The sequence below is a fragment of the Ailuropoda melanoleuca genome, chromosome 5 (genome assembly GCF_002007445.2).
Source record: "Ailuropoda melanoleuca isolate Jingjing chromosome 5, ASM200744v2, whole genome shotgun sequence".
Classification (NCBI taxonomy): Eukaryota; Metazoa; Chordata; class Mammalia; order Carnivora; family Ursidae; genus Ailuropoda; species Ailuropoda melanoleuca.
The window spans coordinates 111,277,341-111,301,580 of record NC_048222.1 but is presented as its reverse complement, the minus strand read 5'-3'; the positions used below and the strand labels follow the sequence as shown (position 1 = coordinate 111,301,580).

Below are 24,240 nucleotides of genomic sequence, written 5' to 3'. Positions count from 1 at the left end.
TGCCAGATGACTAGGGGGCAAAATAGAGACCTACCCTACCTCTTGAGAGCCACTGCTGTACAGAAGCTTCTGTTTACAATAAATGCAGACCAAAGAAACCAGCGATAATAGAAGTTTGGAGTTGGAAGGGAACTTGGAAATGGTCTCGCATACGGTTCCTCTTGGTGCTGGTCTTCCCCACCCTCACTGAAATTCCACTGTTTTATACCTGAAGAAACGGACTCAGGGGAATTAGTGAATATAAAAAAGAAAAATATATAAGTATTTGAAGTAATATTGATTTTGGACTATAGACTTATTTAAGTCTGCTCACAGATCCTTGGAATGAGAAGTGTCTCCTTCCAGCCAACTCAAAATAAGAAAACATGAGTTTATGGAAATAGGTAAGAGGATAATGGTTCATATCACAGAAAAACTAAAGGCTCACACCCCTAAAAAAGAATTAAAGATGTACACTGAACATTTTTTTCAGATTAAAAAGAATAGCGCAAACTCACTAGGATATGGCAAGATTTTTGGCACAGGCTTATGGAGCTGTATGTGCTTCATATTAGACTATTTTAAGTGCGTGTGTCTAAAAATAAACAGAAGAGTATTTAAAGTAATAATAATTTGGCTTTTTCAAAATGACTTGCTTTTTACATCTAGATAATCATGATAATGGCCTACCTGATGAGATATTTCTACCGTAGGTTAAGTTGTGTTTTATACGGGTATTTTGTATCTTACTGAGAATTCTCACATAAAGCTAAGAACTCCAAATTAAATATTAGCTGCTTGTGGTTATTTTAAGACTCATCTCAATAACCAAGAGAATTTGGTTCTCACACTTTGTACCTTTTGATTACAAACAGCTTTAAACAGGTTTATGTTGTACTTCATCAAAGATTATAGAGGATCTGCAGACTGAGACGCTTTGGGACTGAAATTGGGCAATTCAGAGTTTCTCATGCATGTAAGCCGCCTTTTGTTTTGATCCCTATCATTCTTAGTCTGTCTTTCTCAAGACTCTGCTGGAAAGACTGTCCTGAGTGAGGAGGACACAAGAGAAAATGGCAGGATCCTAAGGCACCGAGGCCACACGATACCTGCTGTTCGAGGTAGGGTGAAATCCAGTTGGCAGACTTTTGTCAGAACTTGTAGTTGAGAGTGTCATATTTAGATTCAGATGGTCCATTCTTGGTTTGGTTTGGTTTGTTTTAAACACAATACAGTCACAAACTTAAGCAATAAGAATGCTTCTGAAAAATCATAGGTAGGTCCATTTTTAATAAATCAAAATGATCAGGAGAACTTGCCAATTAAATTTATCCCAATGTTCTGGTCCCCTATTTCCATTAAAAGACACAGTGATCACAATCATGCTTGATTTCTCTCTTTAGATAAGCTGGGGTGTTTTATTGTTGTTGTTGTCGTTTTTAATATTCTTAAACCTGACACTTTGATTCTCAGTGAAAATACTTTCAACCATGTATGTTGGTGATTTGTTGAAAATTCATTACTGAAAACCTGCCACTCTGCTTTTAGTACTTGAAATCCCTTGGCAAGGAGATATTATTCTCAAAACACATTGTTTGGAGGACTTCAAGAAGTTCATTATTCTGGTGAGAAGTCCTTTCTGAACTTTGGATCATTACAGTAGTATGCTGATTTCTGTAAAGAGTGGATTCGGACTTGAATAACTGTAGAGTCCTGGCAGACGTGAACATGTCAGATGTCTTGGCACAGTTTGGGGGCAGAAGGGGACTTTCCCACTTCTTTATGTAATCCACGATCATAGTATGTGGGAGTTTTATGAAATTTCTTCCGTTATACTGAAATGCTTAGCTTTTCATACTGTACATGCTGCTGAGTGAGAACAGGCTCTGTGTATGTATGCATATATTTAAATGAAATGAAAAAGAAAAATGAAATCCAAGAAATTCCTTAAGTTTGCAGTGGTGATTATTTTTAGACTGTGTTCATGTGTTCCAAAAGATCGCTTTTAAGTCAGTTGATTGGAACTTGGAACAGAACTTCCCATAGAAACAATTGTATAATATATGTGGTGGTAAGTTTTCCAGATGAGGCCTCAAGGCTTATTTAACCCATCGTATGCTAACGTGCTTTGCAATGCAAGGGACAGTGATGTGTAGTTTATCAAAACACTGTTTAATGATATTCGAACTGCAACCTGTTTCAATGCTAGACATTAAATAAAATTGAAAAAATTTTGAATGAACAAGAAATAAATTTTATTTCTATTAAAAGGTGGGTTTGAGGGAAAGTAATTTAAAGAGACTTGGTGGAGTGGTAGAAGAGCCCCAAGCCGACCTGAAGATGTGACACTTAGTAGTTTGGGCCTCACGGACAAGTAAATAAACCCGGCGAGCCTCAGCTTCTTCAAGTGTTGTGGTTGTGAGGGTTGGAGCAGAAAGTGCACATGGTGGTGACCTATAATCTGCAGAGCTCTTTACAAATATACAGTGTACATTCTGGTTCTTTCCTTAATTATAAAAATCCTGTGACCTGATCTTCCTGTTTCTTGACATAGGTGTAGTGGTAGTAAAACCCTTTATGCCTAGCAATAATTAATAAGGTCCTTTGTAGCTCACAGACAGAATAAATGCATATTATTTTAGCCTGCTTGGAAGACAGTAACATTTGCTTTTTTGAAATGGGTGGAACTCCCAGAGTAACCTCTCTCTCACATTTTTCTAGTCTCCAGCTCTCTTCTATCCTTTCCTTGTCTGAGTATCTCTTACTTAATCACCTTCTCAAGTTTCACACTAGGGCTCGCACACCAGGCTGGCTTCCCAGTGGCCTGGCCTCTCTCTGACCTGTGCCTCTGGCCTCAGACCAGCTCCATGCTGCTAGCAGACCCTGCGGTTGACCAGCTCTGGCTAGGGGCCCTCTTCTGCTCAGGGTCTCCCTGGACACCAAACAGAGGCAGCCTGTCTGAGGGACCCTGGCCTTGCTACAATATAGCTGGTGTGACAGGCCCAGCCTTGGGCCCTGTTGGGGGAGTGAGACTAGAAGTACTTGGGCCTAATCTTGCAGACCCGAGGAGCTTTTCTGGTAGAAGTGGTGTCAGGAAATGGAACGGCGACTGAGGCCCTCACAGAGCAAAGCTTTCCCATTCCCTGCCTTATTCACTGGGGGAGGTGGGCATGGGGACTACTGTAAACTTGTAAGAGTCACAGTAACACACCAGACAAAGAGGCAAATTGAAAGGGGCTTATTAAAGTATTATATTTTGGGTCAAAGTTATAAATTTAAGACTAAACAAAATAATAACATTTTATACTAGAACAAGTCTTAGAGATGAGGAAATGCAGCTACTCATTTTAGAGTGGCGGGATCTTAAGCTGGACGGGTTAATTGATTTGCAGGTGTCTCATGTCTTCCAATCTTAAAGCCTTTCATGGGCATCCTGAAGACTCTACATCTGGGCCTCACTACCCCTCTGTTCCCTGTATAAGGTCGGCACTGATCTTGCACAGCTGTGTGTTGGGACCCTAGGATCTGCCTCACAGTCTGCAAAGACCAGAGGAGGAGGAGGTAGCCTGCTGCACCACCCCTGATTCCCTTCTCTCACCAGAGCAAGAATTAGTCATATTTATTAAGCAAGGCAATTTGTAGATGTTGTAGAAACAAGAAGTCTGACACAGTTCCTGCTCTTTCAGAGCTTACAGTACTGTATTATCTTACATCATTAGAGGGAGCTAATTCTGGGCCACGCGGCACCCACTGAATTGGATATTAGCTCACTGGGTTCTAGTTTTGNTCTCACCAGAGCAAGAATTAGTCATATTTATTAAGCAAGGCAATTTGTAGATGTTGTAGAAACAAGAAGTCTGACACAGTTCCTGCTCTTTCAGAGCTTACAATACTGTATTATCTTACATCATTAGTGGGAGCTAATTCTGGGCCACGCGGCACCCACTGAATTGGATATTAGCGCACTGGGTTCTAGTTTTGTTTCTTCCACTTATTCTCTTTAAGACTTCAAAGGTTGTTTAGTTTTTTTTTTTTTTAAGATTTATTTATTTATATGAGAGAGTATAAGCGGGGGGAGGGGCAGAAGAAGAGAATCCTCAAGCAGGGAGCCCCACACGGCGCTCGATCCTAGGACCCCGAGATCATGACCTGAGCCCAGATCAAGAGTTGGATGTTCAACCGACTGAGGTACCCGAGTTCTGGGGCCTTCCTTAGTTTTCTAATCCATGAAATGTGGAGATTAAATTCTGAAGTCCTTATATCTGTACTTTCTATGAGTCATGTCTCATGATACTTTATTTTAATCATCAGGCTTTTGAACCCTATTATTCATTTCAAGAAATTCTTAGCCAAGATGTAGACACTAAGTTATATGCTGATATGATAAGCAACTTCGCAGTTTATTGAACCACAGGTTTTGAGAGAGTCTGGTAATGTATAATGGTCCATAGCTTCAATTTTAAAGCAGAACTAGATCCCAAACCTCTGTAAAATAATTTGGATTATTATATGCCTCATCAGGTTTATAAAATACCTCCTTTTGAATATTCACAGAGTTAGAAAGTAGTGAATGATTATTATAAAGAGCTTTTGACTTTACAAAGGGGCTTAACCATTGAATTCTTCTCAGGAGTGAGTTCTGGTGCATGTAAAATCGAATAGGATTTGCAGAACCTTAGTCCATGTGCATCTGAAGTATACAGTTGTTTCTATTTATAAATCGTAGTTCTCTGCGATGGTGCTGAGCATTTGCATACCAGATATGCTTTCTGTTACCTAGCTGGGAGTTTTCTGTGGTCTGAGCGGCTTTTTTTGCGGTTATGTTGGAATTTTACAGACCTTTCTTCCCCACTCTTCGTGTTCCTCCCAGTTGTTCAGGCAGCTTTTGTTTTTGAAGTGATTAGCTCAAATACNAGTTTTCTGTGGTCTGAGCGGCTTTTTTTGCGGTTATGTTGGAATTTTACAGACCTTTCTTCCCCACTCTTCCGTGTTCCTCCCAGTTGTTCAGGCAGCTTTTGTTTTTGAAGTGATTAGCTCAAATATGGGAGATCATCTCTGGTTGTTGGATGAGTCGCCCAGTTAGGAGATGAACCTGTGACTAGGGAGGTAGGTTGCTTTCTGTAGTGGCAGGAACACGGACCATGTACAATTTTAGGCTCAATTGCCAGCCCTACCTCTCACTAGCATTAAGCAAGAGACTTAACCCCTCAGAATCTCAGTTTTTCATCGGTAAAATGGGAATAATAATTACAATAAGAATAGTAATAATAATGTTGATATGACACGAGAGATGAGAGCATTTATCTTTTCTGAAGGAGCTGACATAAAGTAGACACTCTGCCTTTCCCCTCCACTCCAGGGAGCAGCCAGAAAGCAGGAACAAAATTGTCGCCCTGGGAGTACCAGTTTCTGAGGCCACCATGAGGTTTGGGCAAGCAGGGCTGCTGGTACTAGCAGTGTGGGTGGGATAGTCTCGTGTTGTGATTAATCCTTGACCTCCAGAGCCAGAGAGCCTGGGTTCTACTGGACTGCTTTGTGATCTTGGAAAAGTCACTTATCTGTCTAGTGCCTCAGTTTCCCGATCTGTAAACTGATGCCAGTAGCACTTATCTCATCAGGTGGTTGGGAGATCCCGTGTGTTCCTCTTTGTACACTGCTCAGAATGGTCCCGGGCACGTGATACGTCTGTGTTTACTGCAGTCTGCTGCAATGAAAATCTTTGTTTGTTAGAGTTTAATGCAAACTTTTACAACATTGCGTGGAATGATGACAGGCTTTATAAGGATAACTGGTATTTTCTGTTGAGGCTGTTATTTCTGAACAGTGCTAGGCCAGTTTCTTTAGCAGGAGATAGATTTGCTCTTGGAAGTCTGCATCAGCTTTCATCTCTTCCTCTCCCTGCACGTCCACTCTGTACAGCTTTTGTTATTAAGGTGGAGCAGTTGAAGTCACTGACTTGGGTGGAGGCCAGACTAGTGTTTCCGTGGGCATATATTACTTTCCTGGACTCGGGCAGGAGCAGGATGATGGAAGTCAGAGGTACGGGGAAGCTGTCCTTTTAGGCAGCCCACGTAAAAGGTGTGTTTGCTGTCTTTGTCACATTGATGCTGATGGATCAGAATCTTATTTAGTATCTTAGTGATTTTTTTTCTTTTACCCTACAATCTATCTCTTTGAGCTGTCATTTTGCTTGTTCTCTGGTTAGACAGACTAATGCTGTTTGTTATGTGTCTTTCTCCATTGTTGTTTCAGTGTTGAAAATCTCTTCAGTTAACTAAATATTTGTTTAAGGCAGGTGAAATTTCTCCATAAAGATGTATATTTCTGTAGGATTATATATATATCCTACATAGGATGTACATGACATTTAGTGATTATACATCTATATTTTATTCATCTATATGTATATGTCTAGATTATACATCTGTATTTTCCTCTAAATAAAATAATCCTGTGTGGGAAATATGTATTGAAACAGCAAGTGAAAATGTGTTTCTCTCAGGGATGGTGTAATTTGGGACCACATTTTTATCTTCTGTTCTGCTTTTGTATTTGAGGCTTGGGAGACTATGTTTTTGTTGTTTTAGAAAAGCGATGGAATTTTATCAGACATTTTCCTGAAACTCCCTACCTTCACCTTTTCCTGAAATATTTCTTTCAAAGTCCTGTTTTCCTTTGTTAAGAGTAAAAAGTAATTTAAAAAGTAAAGGAGTTTGGTTAGTTTAGGCCTTTTCGGTGATCTTGTTGGCTTCACGAAAGAAGAGACTGTTTGTCTGAGAAGCAGTGCTTGGAGGATCATATGACCATTAGTGTGAAACTTGGGCCAGTGATTTGTGAGCCTGAGCCTTTAAGGTTTTTGTGTTGTTGTTGTTTTTTTCATTGTCTGCAGACAGGTTGCCTCAGACCCTGTTGTGCCTTGTGACTTGGGGTAGGAGATACATTTTCTGATTTTAGACTTTATCCTAACTTCTATTCCCAAATCGTGGGGATTTTCTAAGGTTTTGGTAACTCCCATTGTGAAATAGAAACTGATCTCTAGCTGATTTTAGCTACTGCTAAGTTGTGACTTGCACGTATTTCTTTTTAATTTGACTGTTGTTTTCTCAAATTGAAAGCAGTAATTGTGAATTAGAATTCCTGGAAATATTATTCTTCCATAATGATATGTCACAGATGTTTGAGTGCTACACATACTCCTCATTCCATTTTTAATGTTGGTTTAGTGGGGATGAAATGTGGAGAATAGCTGTGTGTTGTAATGAGTCTAGACCCTTTCCCCAGTGACTCACTCTGTGTGTGATGGTACCCCTCTGTTCTTCCTGAAATGTCCAGTGTTGGAACATCGAGACTTGGTGTGTTGTTTAATATGTGAGTTTCTGAGACTTTCGTATCTGTAGAATTAGGCATAAAATAACTTGCCCTACTCCCCAAACCACATTCTGCATCCTCACAGAACACAGGAGAAAGCTATCCCTTTAGTGTCATGATTTTCTTTCTAGCTTTTTTTTTGGATGTATACTTTTATGATATGTTCTAGAAGATTTTGAGAATGCTGAAAAGAAAATAAAAACCACTTGCAGTTTGACCACTCAGAGAAAAACTGCTGTTAAAATGTCGAGGTATTTACTTCCAGACTAGTTTTCTATGTATGTTTATCTAGATACGTAGTTATTCTTTTATAAGAATGTCTGTAAGCCTTTCTGAAACCTGCTTTTTTTTTGGCATAGCAATATATGTGAGACCATTTTCCACATTCCAAAATATTCTTTGAAAATATGATTTTCAGTGGCTGTATGATTGGGCATCTGTTTGGCTCTGGAAATACTTAAAGATGTGCCAAATTAAAAAGTCCATTTTGGGGCCGAGGTCTTACTTCCTATTTTAAAAATAATTGGCTTAAAAAGTAATTGAGAACATGTTAATTTTGTGCCTTTACTCAAGATGGACTTATCTATTCTTCATTACATTTCTGTAACAAAACATTTTCTTGAAATACATAATTCTTGGTATGGTAACAGTTAATTATAATAATTAATTTTTAATAGCTGATTAAACAGGTCAAGTTTTCAGAAATCAACTTATTCTATTAAAGAAATCAAACTAGTTTTGAAACAGTTCCTCCCTTCAAATTTGAAAAAATAAGGTTAAGATTTTTTGCAACTGAATTTTGGGTTCATCTACCATGAACAGTTGGTGCCACTGGCTGCGCTTTCATGTTGGGGCGAATTCGACTTTTCTTGAGCCTCCAGGCTGTACAGAACAGGAAAGGCCATGTTGTCAGGGAAATGGAGCCAGATGGTCCCCGCGATGGGTGCCAAGCCCCCAGCAGAGACGGATGCTACACCTGGCAGAGCAGGGTCAGTAGCACATGTCGGTGGCATTGCTCACCCTTTCCTGGAGAGAAAAGAAAATCTTCCCCTCTGCTGGCACAGTTTGAAACCACTTTGCAGGCTCTGTTCAGCCTGCTGTAGCAGGTGTCCAGGCAGCTAACTTCTAACGGGCAGTGGAGGAGGAAGTGGTGGCAATAGCTGGGACCAAGTTGGCAGCCCCCATGGCTGTCTCATAAAATCCACATTCTGGCATTCTCAGAGTCTTTCAAAGAAATCTGGGTAAGTCATGAAACTTGTGCCATTTTGGTTTACTTGGCTCTTTAAGGGGAGTAGTAATTAAACCAAATGGAGCTGTCATTCAGTGTATCTTAGTGGTGCTTTTCAATTTGAAAATTGAAACCTGGAATCACAAAGCCATCTCTCAGTATTCCCCTAGAACTGACTACTGTGGCTTGTCCTTGGCACAAGGGAGTTGATTTGTGGGAAAGTGTATGTTTGAGAGTCACATGTCCCCAAGTTTACATATCTGAGCAGTTAGGACCAGTATGACTTTGGGCATATTTGTTAATGTCTCCGAACCTCATCTGTAAACACGATCGTAATAATAACTGCTTTCAAGATAAGTGAGAGCTTGTATAAGTGCATGCCACAGAATAAGCTTTCACTTGGTATTAGTTTCTGTGATGATGACAGATTTCGTGCAGGGTCATCTGACCAGTGTGTGGGTTTGTAATCATTCCGTAGTCCTGCAACAAAGATATTTCCCCTTTAGAATACAGACCATACACTTGAGCTGTGCCTGAAAATGCAAAGCTTTACAAAAAGATGTACCAGAATATGGTGACTTAACAGAGTAAAAGGTAGTCCAGATATCCATACGGGTCCAGGACTAGTTATGGTACTTCATTAGGCAGATTCCTTCCATATTGTTTCTCTGTCATCCCAAGGGTGTTGCCCCCATCTTCACAGTCAAAAATGACTCACCATGATCTCTCTTCAGCCCAAGAGAAGGGGGCTGATCCAGAAGTTGTACAGATCATTTTCATAGTCACATGACCACAGCTAGCTGTAAAGGAGGCTGGAAAACATCATCTTCAGCAAGTCAGCCACTCTGTGAAAGCTTCTGTTACTCTAGAACAGGGGTCTGCAAACAGTGATCTGAGTATCAGATCAGCGAGCCACCTGTCATCGTAAATAAAATTGTATTGGAACACAGCCACTCCCATTTGTTTATGAATTGTCTGTGGCTGCTTTCACACTACAATGGAAGAGGTAAGTAGTTTTGCCAGATACCATATTGCCTGCGAAGCCTAAGGAAGTTATTATCTGGCTCTTCATAGAAGAAGTTTGCTGGCGTACTATCAAAAAAGGGTGCTACCAAGCGATCGATCACATCCACTGACTCAGGAAACAGGTGAGCCCTGGTGCACTGCCCCAGCCAGTTGTTCATTCCCAGGGAATCCCAAGGGGGCCGGACAAATTGAAAGCGTGGCATCTGGCCGGGCTTGCCAACACTTCTGCCGAACAAACTCGGATAAACTTGTCAGCAAGAACTGAGCCAATAACTCAAGAGGTGAGGGTTTGGAAAAAAGAAAGAAATTTATTTCTGGTGCTGGCAGCAGGGGGAAGTGGCAGGTTCAAGCCTTCGTTGACCTTTTCACCCATAAGATGGACACCTAGAGTTTTATAGGAAGAGGTTCAGGGAAGGGGATGCGTGGGGTGTGGTCTTGTAGGCATTCCACTGCTGACACGGCTTTTCTGGACTGGTGGTTTGAACGTCCCACCGGTTGTCAGTGCTTCAAGAAAGTGCCATAAGAAATAACTCTTGGGGTCTATAGTTGAGCGAGAGGGCTCGCTGACAAGAGGAAGTGGATATTAGGGGAGCAACTGGTAGTCTCTACCACGGTAAGGGTCCTGGTAAGCAGGGTGAGTCGTGTCCTTGGAAATTCAGAGTCAGATCTTGATTCTTACGAAGACTAGTGACCCACAGGGCAGTGAGTTAGTGTGCAGCTGATTGTTGAAGAGCAGTGTTTAACGAAGGATTTAAGGAGCCTCAGCACAAAGTGATTTGGTGGAGGCGAAGAGGGAAGGTACAAAGGGTGGTTACTAAAGTGAGCTTCCATTTGTAAAGGAGAGCATTATTGGGACACCTGGGTGGCTCGGTCGGTTAAGTATCTGCCTTCAGCTCAGGTCATGATCCCAGGGTCCTGGGATCAAGCCCCTAGCCCCATCTTGGGGCAGGAAGAGGCCCTTTGGCGTGGAGACCAGAGAAGGCCTTCAGGGAAGGTGGCTTTGAGGCCCAGGCAGCAGTAGCAGGCTTGCAGGGGAGAAGGGAGTCCCTGCCTCACTTCCAGCCCAGCCTCTCCTGGGCCCAGCTGATTTCCCTTCTCAGCCTTGACCCAAACCCCCACAGAATATGGTCCTGCCATCGCAAGGCACAGCCCTCAGACAAAATGTGAAGCATCAGTTTGAGTCAGTGTTACAGCAATGCTGTTTATAAACAGTGCCATCTACAAATTAATGCCTCTCACTAAAAATTGCCACTTACTACCTGAGGAACTTAGGTGCAAATGAAAATAGAGCCCTGATAGTTGCATTCAAAATGAGTGCCACTTACGATCTTAAAAACCGGAGCCATTTTTTGCTAGTTTTTAGTGAAAGAACACTATATATTTTTTTAAGTGTTTCTTAAGACCTGAAGCAGTATTTGAATGCGGTCATATTTGGAAGTTTAACAGTTCCTTGGAAAGCCAAGGCTGAGCCAGAAATCAGACAGTGCTTTTGTGAGGCATAAGGAAGAGCCTGTGTGCCGAACCCCCTGGGTGCCGGAGCTGGGCCACCGGCAGGAAAGCCAAAGAGGCCACCCCCAGTGGAGGATTGCGGCATTATCTCAGCCTTCCTGCCGGAGCTGGAGACGTACCTCCCCATGGTAGATCCCTCTAAAATCACCCCTGTGACACTCACAGAAAGTAGTATTTCCACAGCTTTGTCTTTCCACAGTTAGTAATCAAATGTACAAGAGCTTTTATTTTTATAGAAATGGTTGGCATTTCTCTCCTCTTCTTTTTAACCAAACCTAGAATGAGGAGACCAGTCTAAATAATGAAATTCTTGCTGGTGCTGGCAAAGAACTCCTGTTGTTCACTCATCTCCTGTTAATTAAAACCTAGTGAGGTTGGCGACCATGTTGGGAAGCAGATGAATAAGGATGAATTTTCAGTGTGTCTTCAGACCTTGTGAAGGATTGGAAGGAAGGCTGCTACCTAGACAAAGCGGCAAGGCTTCTCCTGCGCGTGCAAGAGAGGATGCTGGAAGCATAAATACACTGCGCTCGCGGCCCTTCTGACAGAGGCAGCAAAGGAGGGAAAGAAGGGTTTTCTTTTCTTACAGGTGATGCATTTTGCGGTTATTAGAATGTAAGACAGTTTATTCTGGAATTTTCACACAAGCTTAGGTTAAGGTAAAAAAACCATTACCATTATGAGAAAGTCCCGCCCTTACCCTGTCGCCTAGGATTCTGTCTGGTACAGACTCAATGAACAGTATGTGTTCAGTGCATATTTATTGAACGAATAAATAAATGGGTTCTGGCACTTAATCGTAAGAGCTTTCTAGAAGATTAAATGGATTCTTAAGAAAAACGATTTTTTTAAGAGGTGAAATATAAAGACAAAGTCCCCCTCATCCCTTTCCCCTGTCAAATCTCTCCAACACATACATCACTGGTAGCTCTCCTGGTTTTCGTGAAGGAGTGAAGGTTCAAAGTGTGTGGCCTCCTGTTACTGAAAGGAAAACCCCAATGTTGTGTTTCATGGGCCCTTTCATAACAAACGCAATATTAAATAGCCAAAAAGTTTGTTCTGAATTAATCCTGTGACTTAACAGCACTGAACTGAGGTACAGATCTAGGCTTTGTGTATAACATGATAGAATTTTGGAAATGGGGGTGCATGCATGCCTCAGTTGTTAAGTGTCTGCCTTCGGCTCAGGTCATGAACCCAGGGTCCTGGGATCGAGCCCCGCATTGGGCTCCCTGCTCAGTGGGAAGCCTGCTTCTCCCTCTCACACTCCCTCTGCTTGTGTTCCCTCTCTCACTTTGTCTCTCTCTGTCAAATAAATAAAATCTTAAAAAATAATAATAATTTTGGAAATGGAGTAAAAAGTTTCAACCAGAAGGCTGTCTCTGCTTGGCCCGCTGTGTGATTCCTTTGAAGTTTGGGGGTTTTATACAAATTTAGATCTTCAGTATAGTAAATTAAAGGCATTTATGAACAAGCCAAATATAATTTATATTCCTTAATTTTGAGCTCATGATATTTCTACTCTAGGTATGTAAGAGGTAACAGAAGAGAAATCTCAGTCAGAGTGAGATACTTGCACAGTGATTAGTAGTTTCTTTTTAAGAAACACTGTGGTGTGGTTGGGTATCTGAACTTGACGTCATACAGATCTGCAGTTGACCATTGCACCGTCCTTCCTACTCTTTGCCCTTGGAAGAGTCACTCAACCGTCTGAGTCTGTATTTCTTCAGCTGGAAAATGGGAATAATAAGAGTACTTTCCTCAAAGGCTCATGTAAAGTACTCAGAACAGAGCTACATACAGTGTTTGCACCAATTGTGGTAAAGCCTATGCTGTGGAACAAAGAGACCCCAACATATAGTGAATTAAAGGAGATAAGACTTTATTTATTGCCCACATAACCAGATAAGGCTTCCAGGCTCTTTGCTAGGCAGTCAGGGAAGCCAGGGAGCCAGGTTCTCTCCTCCTTACTACCCCACGGCCCCCACCATCACAGAGTCCATCTACATGGTTAAGGCAAGGTTGTGGGCATGTTTTGTGTCCCAGCTTGAAGTTGATGGGGAAGAGGGGTGTGGGGAGTGTGGAGACATCATGCTCAGTGCATTTAAGCCAAGAAATGGTACACATCCCTGCCATTCACCGCACCAGGGAGAATTGTCACCTGGTCACATCCAGCTGCCGGAGAGGCTAGGAAGTGTCATTTCTAGCTGGACAGCCCTGTACCCAGTTAAAACTCATTCACTGTGGAAGAAGAGAGGACCAGATGTGAGCGAGCAGCTCAGAGTCTGCATCACAGTGCTTAATAAATGCAACCATTATTTATTTATTAAAAAATAACATTTTAATTAAGGGTTTAAATATTCTTGTTCAAAGGAAGAGGGATCAAAGACCTGCTGCAGCAGAATTTTTTGTCCCATCAGGTGTTAGTTGTTTTGGGGGAAGGGGTCCTTTAACTATTGAACCTCAAATCCTGATAAGCCTTGAGGGCGGATCAAAAGGCCTTGAGGGTAGAAAGCTTGTGGATTAAAAAGCAAAAGGGGTGGGACTGTGATAAAAGAGTGAATGCTGATTTAGCTGTGCTCCTCCTTCCTTTCAACCAGCCACTAGGAAAAAGGCCTGATCTGTAAATTAAAGTTAACCCTTTATCTGACCTGGCAAGGACAAAGTTCACCAGCTTCTAAAGAAACTTTTTCTAGGAGTAAGATAGTAATTTCAAAGCGCAGAAAAGAAGTCAGGGAAGAGCGGGGACTTGCTCAGTCTGTCTTTGATTTTTCTCTTTAAGAGGTATACTTTGTACTGTGTTAAGAAACACATAAATTTTCATTGAGATTATCTCTGACTTGTCACTGTTGTCAAAGAAAAAACAAAGGTAAAATGCACAAGTTCCTGCATTTAGTAGAAAGTGCTTCAGGTAAAAATTAACTATTAAGTAAGCAACTTTTCTCAATAGAAGAAATGTACAAATTCTTAAGGACAGCCAAGTTAGGGGTAACAATCTAGTATTACAGCGAACGTTTTCAAACCCTTATAAATGTGACCTCCTCCAGTTCATGTATTCGTGTGTATTTAGCAATTGCTAAGAAACAAGTAGAAGGAATGAAATCATGCCCTGAGTTGCTCCGTAGTATATTTTTTTCAATCTGCATTTTTAGCCTTTGCTGGGTAACTTGCTTTGGACTCTTGTCTGCAAGTAATGCTCATATGTTTGATAACGGGGTCATCTTAAAGAGCAGGCATCTGTTTTTGTTTTTGTAAGTAACCCATTGCCTAACTGCTAAAAATAGTTGAAGTCGTTTTAAACAGATGGTCCAAAGCTGATAGGAAAGAAAGTAGAAGTGATTCTGTTTTTCAATTTTTATTTTGTCCCCCACCAAAATGCAAAAGTAATTAACAGTAATACCCTGAACCAAATTTTATCTAAATGTTGACCTCTAAGAAGTAAGTTTCCTTAGAGGTGGGATTTGTAGATCTACCTGTTTGACCTGGTAGAGTCAAAAGCCAAAATAAAGTGCTTAAATTCCTACTTTCTGAATGCATTTATCAAAATGATTACTTCATTGTCGAAATAGAGCTTTTGCTTTTTTTTTTTAAAGAAAAGCTGTGGTAAAATGTATGGGGGCTAAAAAAAACATGTAGAAAAATCTGAAATCTTAAGAGGGTGGTAAGTGGTGGTGACATGTTGATATTTCATGTAAGTGGGACCTTGCCAGAGGACCTGGAGGAAGACCAGTTGACGAAGTTCTTATTCTTATGATTTCCAAGTTCTTCAGGGGTCTTGAGCTAATAGTTCATTAGCTACTCTTCTTTAGTTTCTGGCATTGAAGATAATGAATCTCTTGATAATGCAACAATTAATTTGTATTTATGAGAGACTTTGAAAAAGAAGGAATTTCTTTAACATGCAGATGTTATTCTCAGACATCATGAGTAGATTATAATAGTTCTGCCCAGCAGAGAAAGTAAGGAAGAGAAACACTCAGAGTTTTATACTTGTGAAATACTAGGGTATTGAAGCTCACTTAGACTTTTGTTTTTCATTAATTCCCATTAGTGATCATTGTACCTGCCTCATCTGTCCTTGTGTGTGTCCACAAAGCACCTGCAATTCTTTGATTTTGATGTTTGCATTTTTTTTTACCTTTACTGTTTCAGTGGCAGCCCACAATTGATAGCTCTTGGGCATTCATGGACTATGGATTTTAAGCTACCTATCTGGAATCTTTCACCTTTGCTTCTGTCCGAATTTGTCTAAATAGAAAGTAGTAGACTGGCTCGCAGAGAATAATAAAATCATAGCCCAGGAGTCAGCATACTACAACCTGTAGCCCTGATTATGTGTGAGAAGGTTTTTTACATTTTTAAAAGATTGTTTAAAGAGAGGAAGAAGAAAAAGACAAGGAGTTAGAGACCATGTGTAGCCTGCAAGGTCCACAATATTTACTAGCTGGCCCTTTACAAAAATGTTTGCCGCCCCCTGTCATAGACAGGTAGTATAACAGTGGTTAAGGACTTGGGCTCTGGGGCCAGGCTGCATTGGTTCAAGTCCTAACTTTACTACTTCTAGTATGACCTGGGGCAAGTGACTCAATCTCTCTGTGACTTGTTTTCTCATCTGTAAGTGGGAATAATTACAGTGCATACCTCATAGGGTTGTGGCGAGGACTCTGTTAATGTATAAAGTGCTTAAAACAATGCCTGGTATTTAGTATTCAATAAATGTTAATGATTATTATTACTGTAGTGGTGGTGGAAAGTCTTTAGAGATGATCTAAACTAGTCCTTGCTTTCAAGTGATGAATGTCCAAATTATCAAAGGTCATTTTCTGTCCTCTGCATCAAGAATGAAGGCCCATTTTCTTTTTAATAGTGCCTGCTTTGCTGAAAAAAGAAGTCAGGATGACCTATATACTTGGGATGCCTGGGTGGCCCAGTCAGTTAAGCGTCTGCCTTTTCTGCTCAGGTCATGATCCTAGGGTCCTGGGATCCAGTCCCACATCTGGCTCCTTGCTCAGTGGGGAGCCTGCTTCTCCCTCTGCCTGCCGCTCCCCCTGCTTGTGCTCTCTCTCTCTCTGACAAATAAGTAAAATCTTTAAAAAAAAAAAAAAAAGCAACCTAAACTCAAATGTAAAAAAAAAAAAAAAAAAATTGAAAGCATAAAAAGTAATAAAGGTGCCTGTTTTTAAGTTAAGAAAAGGACATTAGGGGCGCCTGGGTGGCACAGTTGTTAAGCGTCTGCCTTCAGCTCAGGGCGTGATCCCAGCGTTCTGGGATCAAGCCCCACATCAGGCTCCTCCGCTAGGAGCCTGCTTCTTCCTCTCCCACTCTCCTTGCTTGTGTTCCCTCTCTCGCTGGCTGTCTCTGTCAAATAAATAAAATCTTTAAAAAAATAAAAAGGACATTAAATGTAACAAACACTTGAAAAAAAGCAAATTCTTTGATGTGTATATGATAAAGTGTAAGAAGAAATAAAGTGGATGAGAGACATGGAAGAGAGGATAATGGTTAAAAAGAGAAAAAGAAACACGAATAAGAAAGGTAGTCAGAAAAGCAGAAACATTTAGATGAAAAGGAAGTGGGAGTTTCTGCAGAATGGCCAGTGGTAACACTCCTACTTCCCTAGGGATCCCACCTCAGTTAGTCTGTGTGTCCAGTTTAATTTGCTCCCATTTGAAGGAAATTGTTTCCTTTGCAGAAATAAATTTTCAGCATCAAGTCAAGTAATGCTTACTGAACACACGTTGTGTGTAAGGTATGTTCCCTCAAGAAACCTTGTCGTATATACAAAATCATCATATTTTGTGTATTTATTTTTTAGGCTGAGTAATTTTATTATCTTTAGCCACTTGTCTTATCATCATACAACATTTGTTGGATTTCTGAATACTTTTCTTCGTCTTCTCTAATACCTCTCTATTCATTCCCTTGCTCTCTCCCAGGTATAAGAGCAAACTGTTATTTACAGAATGTGGAAACTTAACAAAAGAAACAAAAAAAATATGTAATGAAGGTTGATTCACTCTTTCTTTTTCCTCCTTTTTCACTTGAGTTTTTTATTCTGTTTATGGATATTGGACTAGAGAGATAAGTGTTCCAGGACTGGTATTTGATGATGTCAGGGGACTGAAGTAATGGCCTTGCATGGAGATTACACAGTGAAGCCGCACATTGATTACCTCATGTTATTAGCTGATGGAGACCTTTGAGAAGACAAGATTGCAGAGCTGTCAAGCCTGCACTCCCAGGATCTGATCCTAAGAGCTTGGTAATTGGCACTGCCCTGTGGGACCGTGTTAAGAGTAGTGGTGGCTTAGTGTACTAACTACTTTCTGTGAGAGTATCATGACAGTTCCACACATCCTTTGGATTATTTACATGAGATTAGGACTTTCAGATCAACTTTAGTTTTCCCTTCTAGCAATTACAGAATTCTAAAACCAGTCCTAATTGTTCGCTTGTTTTTGTCTTCCTCCACTAGAAATTGAGTTTGCTGAGCTAGGTGAATTTTTGTTTCTTGAATTATTACCGTTCCTCCAGTAGCCAGAACAGTGGCACATAGAGGTGCTCAATAAATACTTTTGGATGAATGAGTGAATGAATAAATTGAATATAGTTACTCATTATTCCACGGAGATATCCTCTCCCGGCTTACATAGGGTTACCAGTTGATATCATTTTAGATGTTTTTGTGCTAAGAAGAATATTTTAGATTTTGAATGAATTCTGTTCTACAGATACACAGTTGAGTACATAAAAGGGAAATTGAACATGAAATCCGTGTTTTCATGGATTAAAATTATTATAATTTAAATGATGAACAGTAAGATTATTAGATGTACATGAGTTAGGTAGTTAAGGCCTTTAGCTGCAACTAAACCCTCAAAAATGTTTGGAAGGGCTTTTAAATATTGTTCCCTTTACTCTAAGAGAATAACATAAGAAATATTAATTTTTGAAACTGTCCTTTCAAACAGAAGTGAATTATGAAATGTTAGTAACCACTGTGCTATACTGTTTCCTTTAAGCATGCCTTCCAATACCCTTTCTCAGGATTTGGATGTAGCAAAATGAGGAATAAACCAAGGAAGAGGAAGACCTGGCATGCAGGGGTTGGTGGACCCACCTTGGGGGAAGCAGTGCAGGAATTCGCAGATGAAAGCCACGAACCAGGCCCATCAGCACCCAGTCCTGGTGAAGGAGAAGGATAGGGAGGTGGTGGTGGGTATTCCAGCAGGGTGGACCTATGAAAGAAGGGGACCGACAAGAAGTGAAAGTTAATAAAGACAGTTGGTGAGGTAAAACACAGAGAATCCATTAGACTGTGGCTATAGGAGCATTCTCTGTCATGCGTCCTGGGGTAGTGACATTGACACTGGACAAGGATAGAGGCAAATGCAGACGTAGCCCCAGCCTGGGACTATAGGAAACAACAGACCTGTTGTCATGATAGTGTCAGTGCCCCTCGTTGATTTTAAACTCTCAGACTCAACCTTAGAGTGAAAAAACACAGAGAAGCGAGGTGGTTCTAGAGCAGAATGTCAATGCTGTTAGCCTTGACAATGTGGAAGTATATGTACAGCAGAGGATAATTAGGCAATGGAAGGGCATGAGGGAAGATGAAAGCAGGGGATGAAAACTCATGGTTCAAGAAAGTTACACTCTACTACGTCCGTAACAAAAACCGGCATAAGTATGTGGCTTGAAGCCCCTCTGGTTGAGGGACTGGAACCCGTGGTCTGTCTACATTGGGGGGAAGAAGAAGAGGGGTAATAGGGGGAAAGTGAGCTGACCGGCAAGGTTGGGTAGATAACGTAAAAGTAATAAGTCCTATATAAGCATAGGTTTGGAAATATGAGGTATCTTGTAGTGTCCTGGTAAGAGCCCGGTCGTTAAGCATCTGCCTTTGGCTCAGGGCGTGATCCTGGTGGTGTGGGATGGAGCCTCACATCAGGCTCCTCCACTGGGAGCCTGCTTCTTCCTCTCCCACGCCCTCTGCCTGTGTTCCCTCTCTTGCTGGCTGTCTCTCTCTCTCTCTGTCAAATAAATCAATAAAATCTTTAAAAAAAAAAGACTGAATTCAGCTCAGAAGGTTCAAATGCAGACTTTAATGAAGGACTACTTATGGTGCTGTGGGCTGGGTTTAGAGGAAGGTCCTTACACCTTTAGGGCTGGATACAATAAGTACTAATTTTAAAAACTGTGCACATAAGACCCTTGAGCTCTGGAACAGTGTAGGAGCCATCACCCAGGGACACTGTGCTTAGGAATTAAGCAGCCACCACTGGAAACTAGGAGTTAAAGCCGGGAGAAAAGAGAATAAACACACTAACCCCGCTCCCCAAACACAGAGAAGGGCAGAGAATGGTTAGGGATGGAGCAGGGTGGTGCTGCTGCAGGGAGGGGGGGGGCAGGCAGAGAATAACCCACAAGAGTAACTACCAAGAGAAGCCAAAACCAGGACATGCTTTCCTTTAGAATAGAACTGGGAGGGAGGGGGGTGCCTGGAGTGAGGATTACTACGTTGTCTGATACTATAGAATTGACGTTTAACCTCCTGTAGGTATGAATTTGATAGGACATTTTAATACAGTTTTATTTATATTATTACTATTTCTTCTAATGTGCTATGAGCTTGGTAGATAGAAGTGACTCAAAGAGATAGTCTCTGCTCTGAAGTTGCTTATATGTAGTCTCCTTGGAGAAAGAAGATGCCAAACAAACCAGAAGAAAAGATAATAAATAGGACTACAAATTGTGATTATTGCTGCACATTTGTGATTTTGCAGCACACTAGAAAGTGAGTGTTGCTTGTGTAAACTCAGGTCTTTACCAGTGATACTGCACTAATTTTAAAAATATAATTACTTGAGAGTGGGAACAATTCTTTCTTGAGTAGCTTATTTTGCTCTTTTTAACTATAAATACACAGCGTGCTGCGAATCAGATACCCAAATTGAACAGCTGCTTCTTCATTGTTTTGTTCCTTTGTTACTCATTTTAATGAATAATTTGAGCAGACTTCAAAACATTAAATTAGATGTGTAAGCATGCTTTAAGAATTGTATCATAATGTCAGTGTATTTAAAACTTAGTAGTGATATCATTGCCTAAATACAGTAAATTTTTAAAGTCAATTATTTTAGCTGCTTTACCCTCTATAAATAATCTGGTAGTAAAATAGAGAAGAGATAAAAATTAACCTGTGGATCCATATCCAACATATCCAAGTACAGAGACTTGGGGAAATCCCCCTCCCCACTTCCTGCTTCCTGACATAGGAACCTTAGTGATTTGAATAAGTCTTTTGGGGGTCCTTGGTTGGAATTTGCCTTTTCCTGCCTTTCTAGTAGAGATCTAAGTAACAACAGAGAAATTGGGAAAAGCATTAAAAGCTTAGGAGTTTTGTCTTGTCTTCCTTGATACTTCCTGTCTCTGAGGGTGTTGTCCAAAGGGGAAAGATAAACGAACAAGGAAGATGGATGTCAGCTGTCTCCTCATTCCTCTCGCCTTTCAGAGCATTCACTGCAGTCTGAGAACAGAAGAACTTTAAGTCCTGTATTCCTATATCCTCAGCATTTGCTTGTTAAAACAAACCTTTGAACGTTTTATCTCTCCTGATTTAGGCTACTCTGTTTCCTCCATGAAAAAGCTGGCCAGTGTGTTTTAAGCTGATACTGCATCCCTGTAAAATGTAGTCATAAATCACTGGCAGCTCGCTGCTTTTAGAACCTGCCAGAATTATTATACTAATGCACTTCTTCAAAGGTGGTTAAAAATGGTAATTAAGTAAACTCTGTTTTTGTGCCCTTATGTATCTCAGAATGTTTTTTGTATGGATTCTCTCATTTGATTTTGATCTGGTTCCGGGAAACAGAATTCCTACTAATGCAGGAGGAGTTTTATATGTTCAGTTCCTTAAATATGAATTGCCTCTCTAGAAATCATTTTGTTTCTAATAATCATGAGTTATGTGTTCTTACTGCTCTGGAAATTAAGAAATGGAACCACAAGATCACTGTAGCCCAGAAACTATGTCTAATACTTGCATCTCCCCTTCAGGGATCATTTTCTGATGTTTTCTTCAGGGAGTATAATTTGTATCACCCGGGCTGGTTGTCTTGCAAATGTGTGTTACCAGTCACAGGGGGAGAGGGGCGTGCCACATGATAGATTATTTATGTCTGTCATCTTCGTATTTAAAGAGCTGTACATGTTAGTGCAAAACGCTAGTATAGGACGGGCAGACAGTTTAGAGAAGAGTCTGCTGTTGCTGATGATGAGATCATAACCAAAACCCACACTCCTCTCTAGACAGAAAGATCCCTATGGAGATAAGCATGCTTTTTGAGAGGAGTCATTCAGCCACGCCATCACTGAACCATGGTCTCTTTCACTTTACCTGTTCCTTGACTTGAAGAACTGTAGACATAAATCTATAGTTTCCCAGAATCTTTGTTTTGGAAATGATTTTGTTTTAGCTGTTCTTGTCTGAGACACCTGAAAACCAAAAATAGCAGCCAGACCATGTCAACTTAGAAACTGGCTGTTAGTAAGTTGTTTGTCTTAAATATTGAGAAAGCCATATACTACCTAGATTCAACCTAGAGATGCGGACTCTTCCTTAAAAGGCAATGATCAGAAGTCCAAAGGTGCTCAAGGAAGTAGTGAACCTACCTTGGTTGTTATGAGTTTTGTCTTTGGAACATAGTGTTTAATAGGAATTCGTAAGTTAACTTGCTGTTCTTGAGTAACTGATTTGTAGAAGTCCAGAGTAAGTGCTTCGTGTTTTGTTTTGTTCTGTTCTGTTTGTGTTTGTTTTTCATTTTTGGGTGTCTGCCTTTTCTGTTTTCTCTGCTCACAGGAACTCCACTAGGGGGCAGACAGAAGAACGGAGAAGAAACCCCTACCGGTGCATGGCATTCGCCATAACCTTAAGCCTTATGTTCGCTACTCCTTCTGGATACCTTGGGGGAAAGTTTTTCTATTTAATTGTATTTCATATAGGAGGATCTAAAGTGATTTTTAGTATGCTTGTTTCTACATTTAAAGTGTAAACATATTAATACAAGTGTAATGATAATTTTAAATCAACTCATTGTCCTAGTGTTTGTTTTTCTTTTATAGCATGTTTCCATCATCAAACCACTTAATAATTATCTATTGATGACCATAATGATAATCCCTATTTGGTTCACCTTATACATGAAGACTCTCACTCATGTATTCAGTCACCACACTTTAAGTTCCTCCCTTTTGTCAGGCCTTCTTTGTATTGGGTTTGAGAAAGAGCTGTGAGGAGGTAGCCTAGGAGACCGAGTATAAACAAATGGTAAGTTACAGTCACCCTCTAAGCCATTTGATGGAAGAACGAGGATGAGAGGAATCAGAAGAGCTTTTTTTTTTTTTTTTAAGATTTTTTTAATTTATTTGACAGAGATAGAGACAGCCAGCGAGAGAGGGAACACAGCAGGGGGAGTGGGAGAGGAAGAAGCAGGCTCATAGCAGAAGAGCCTGATGTGGGGCTCGATCCCATACCATCGGGATCACGCCCTAAGCCGAAGGCAGACGCTTAACCGCTGTGCCACCCAGGCGCCCCCGGAAGAGCTTCTTGATGGCTACAGTGCTGGACAATTTTTATTTCTGGTTATTTTCTTTTTTCAAACTGCTCATCAAGTTTAGAATGCCATATGGGGTTGGACTGGGGACTTCAGTTGTTAGGTGAGACAGGCCCTGCCCTTAATCGTGCCATGTCGAGGAGGACAGCTAAAGATGTTGTGTTTTTTATTCTTCCTTTGTCTTTGCTGCACCAAGAATTGCATCTGAGTTACCAAAGAGTCCTTGACTTCAGCCAGCCTAGGGTTACATAATCTGAATCTTTAAATGCAAATGTCTTTGCTTTGCCTTTTCATGGTCAGTTATTCAACAAAATACAGAGGGGCGCTTTTGTTTTTATTTCATTTTTAAAGCTAGTCAGATTTTCACTAGAGATACTTTGTTTCTTCTCAACTTTCTCTCTGTTTTGGGAACAAACTATCCTTTGTTCATTGTAGATAATCTATAAATAGATTGCCTAATCTTTTAATTTTTAAGGAATAAACATTTAAATGGCTAAGAAGTAAAGGTATTTATTTCAAGAATGTCTTCAGATTACAATGCCTAACACAAATGAAGTATCAAAAGATCTTTTTGGTGGAATAAATACTTCATCTGTTAGATTTAATAAGTCGTTCTGTACAGTATGATAAAGCAATTATTGGTAAAACAGGTGATAGCCTTTCTGTCGAGGATTATACATATTTGTTTTAGTTATTATTTGCTTCTAGCATGAATTGCATACTGTAGCAAATTGGACAGGACCTAACAGGACATTCTTTGAGTTCATTATTAAATATCTTAATTACTAGAATGTATCTGGGATGCTGTGCTAAGAAAGCCCAAGATAAATAAGTATCTTGTATTTTTAGTCATTACATATATTTTCTTTATTGGTTTCAGAAAACCCAAGGGCTTCACCTTTATTTTCCATGAGTCTAGCATGGTAAACAAGACTTGGGAAAAGTCACAATAAGTAAAATATTAGTGAATTAAAATTTTAAACCTGAGGACTTTAAACCTCTGAAAGTTAGAAGTGTAGCTCATGAAACCAAAGATACAGTCATCTTATTTTAAAAAGTTAGCTGCTTAAAAAGTATGTATGTATATGGGTAAAAATTAGATGAAAATATGGAAAAAAATTTTCGATGTCAATAGGATTATATATAACTTCTCCCTAATTTTTCAGTTGAATTTNGAATTGCATACTGTAGCAAATTGGACAGGACCTAACAGGACATTCTTTGAGTTCATTATTAAATATCTTAATTACTAGAATGTATCTGGGATGCTGTGCTAAGAAAGCCCAAGATAAATATCTTGTATTTTTAGTCATTACATATATTTTCTTTATTGGGTTTCAGAAAACCCAAGGGCTTCACCTTTATTTTCCATGAGTCTAGCATGGTAAACAAGACTTGGGAAAAGTCACAATAAGTAAAATAATAGTGAATTAAAATTTTAAACCTGAGGACTTTAAACCTCTGAAAGTTAGAAGTGTAGCTCATGAAACCAAAGATACAGTCATCTTATTTTAAAAA

At 40.2% G+C, this 24,240-nt stretch overlaps 1 protein-coding gene across 7 annotated transcripts in view; it reads left to right on the top strand.

Annotated features, from left to right (window-relative positions):
• The window catches only part of GAB1 (GRB2 associated binding protein 1), a 125,215-nt gene that overhangs the window by 37,912 nt on the left and 63,063 nt on the right, over positions 1-24,240 (top strand). Inside the window, exon 1 of one of the 7 annotated variants that reach the window (XM_034661573.1) lies at positions 4,942-6,057. The exons of the other annotated variants lie outside the window; for them this stretch is intronic. The gene's annotated coding sequence lies outside the window, so the exon portion shown is untranslated. Of the gene's footprint in view, positions 1-4,941; positions 6,058-24,240 lie in introns of those variants that run through there. 7 annotated transcript variants of the gene reach the window in all.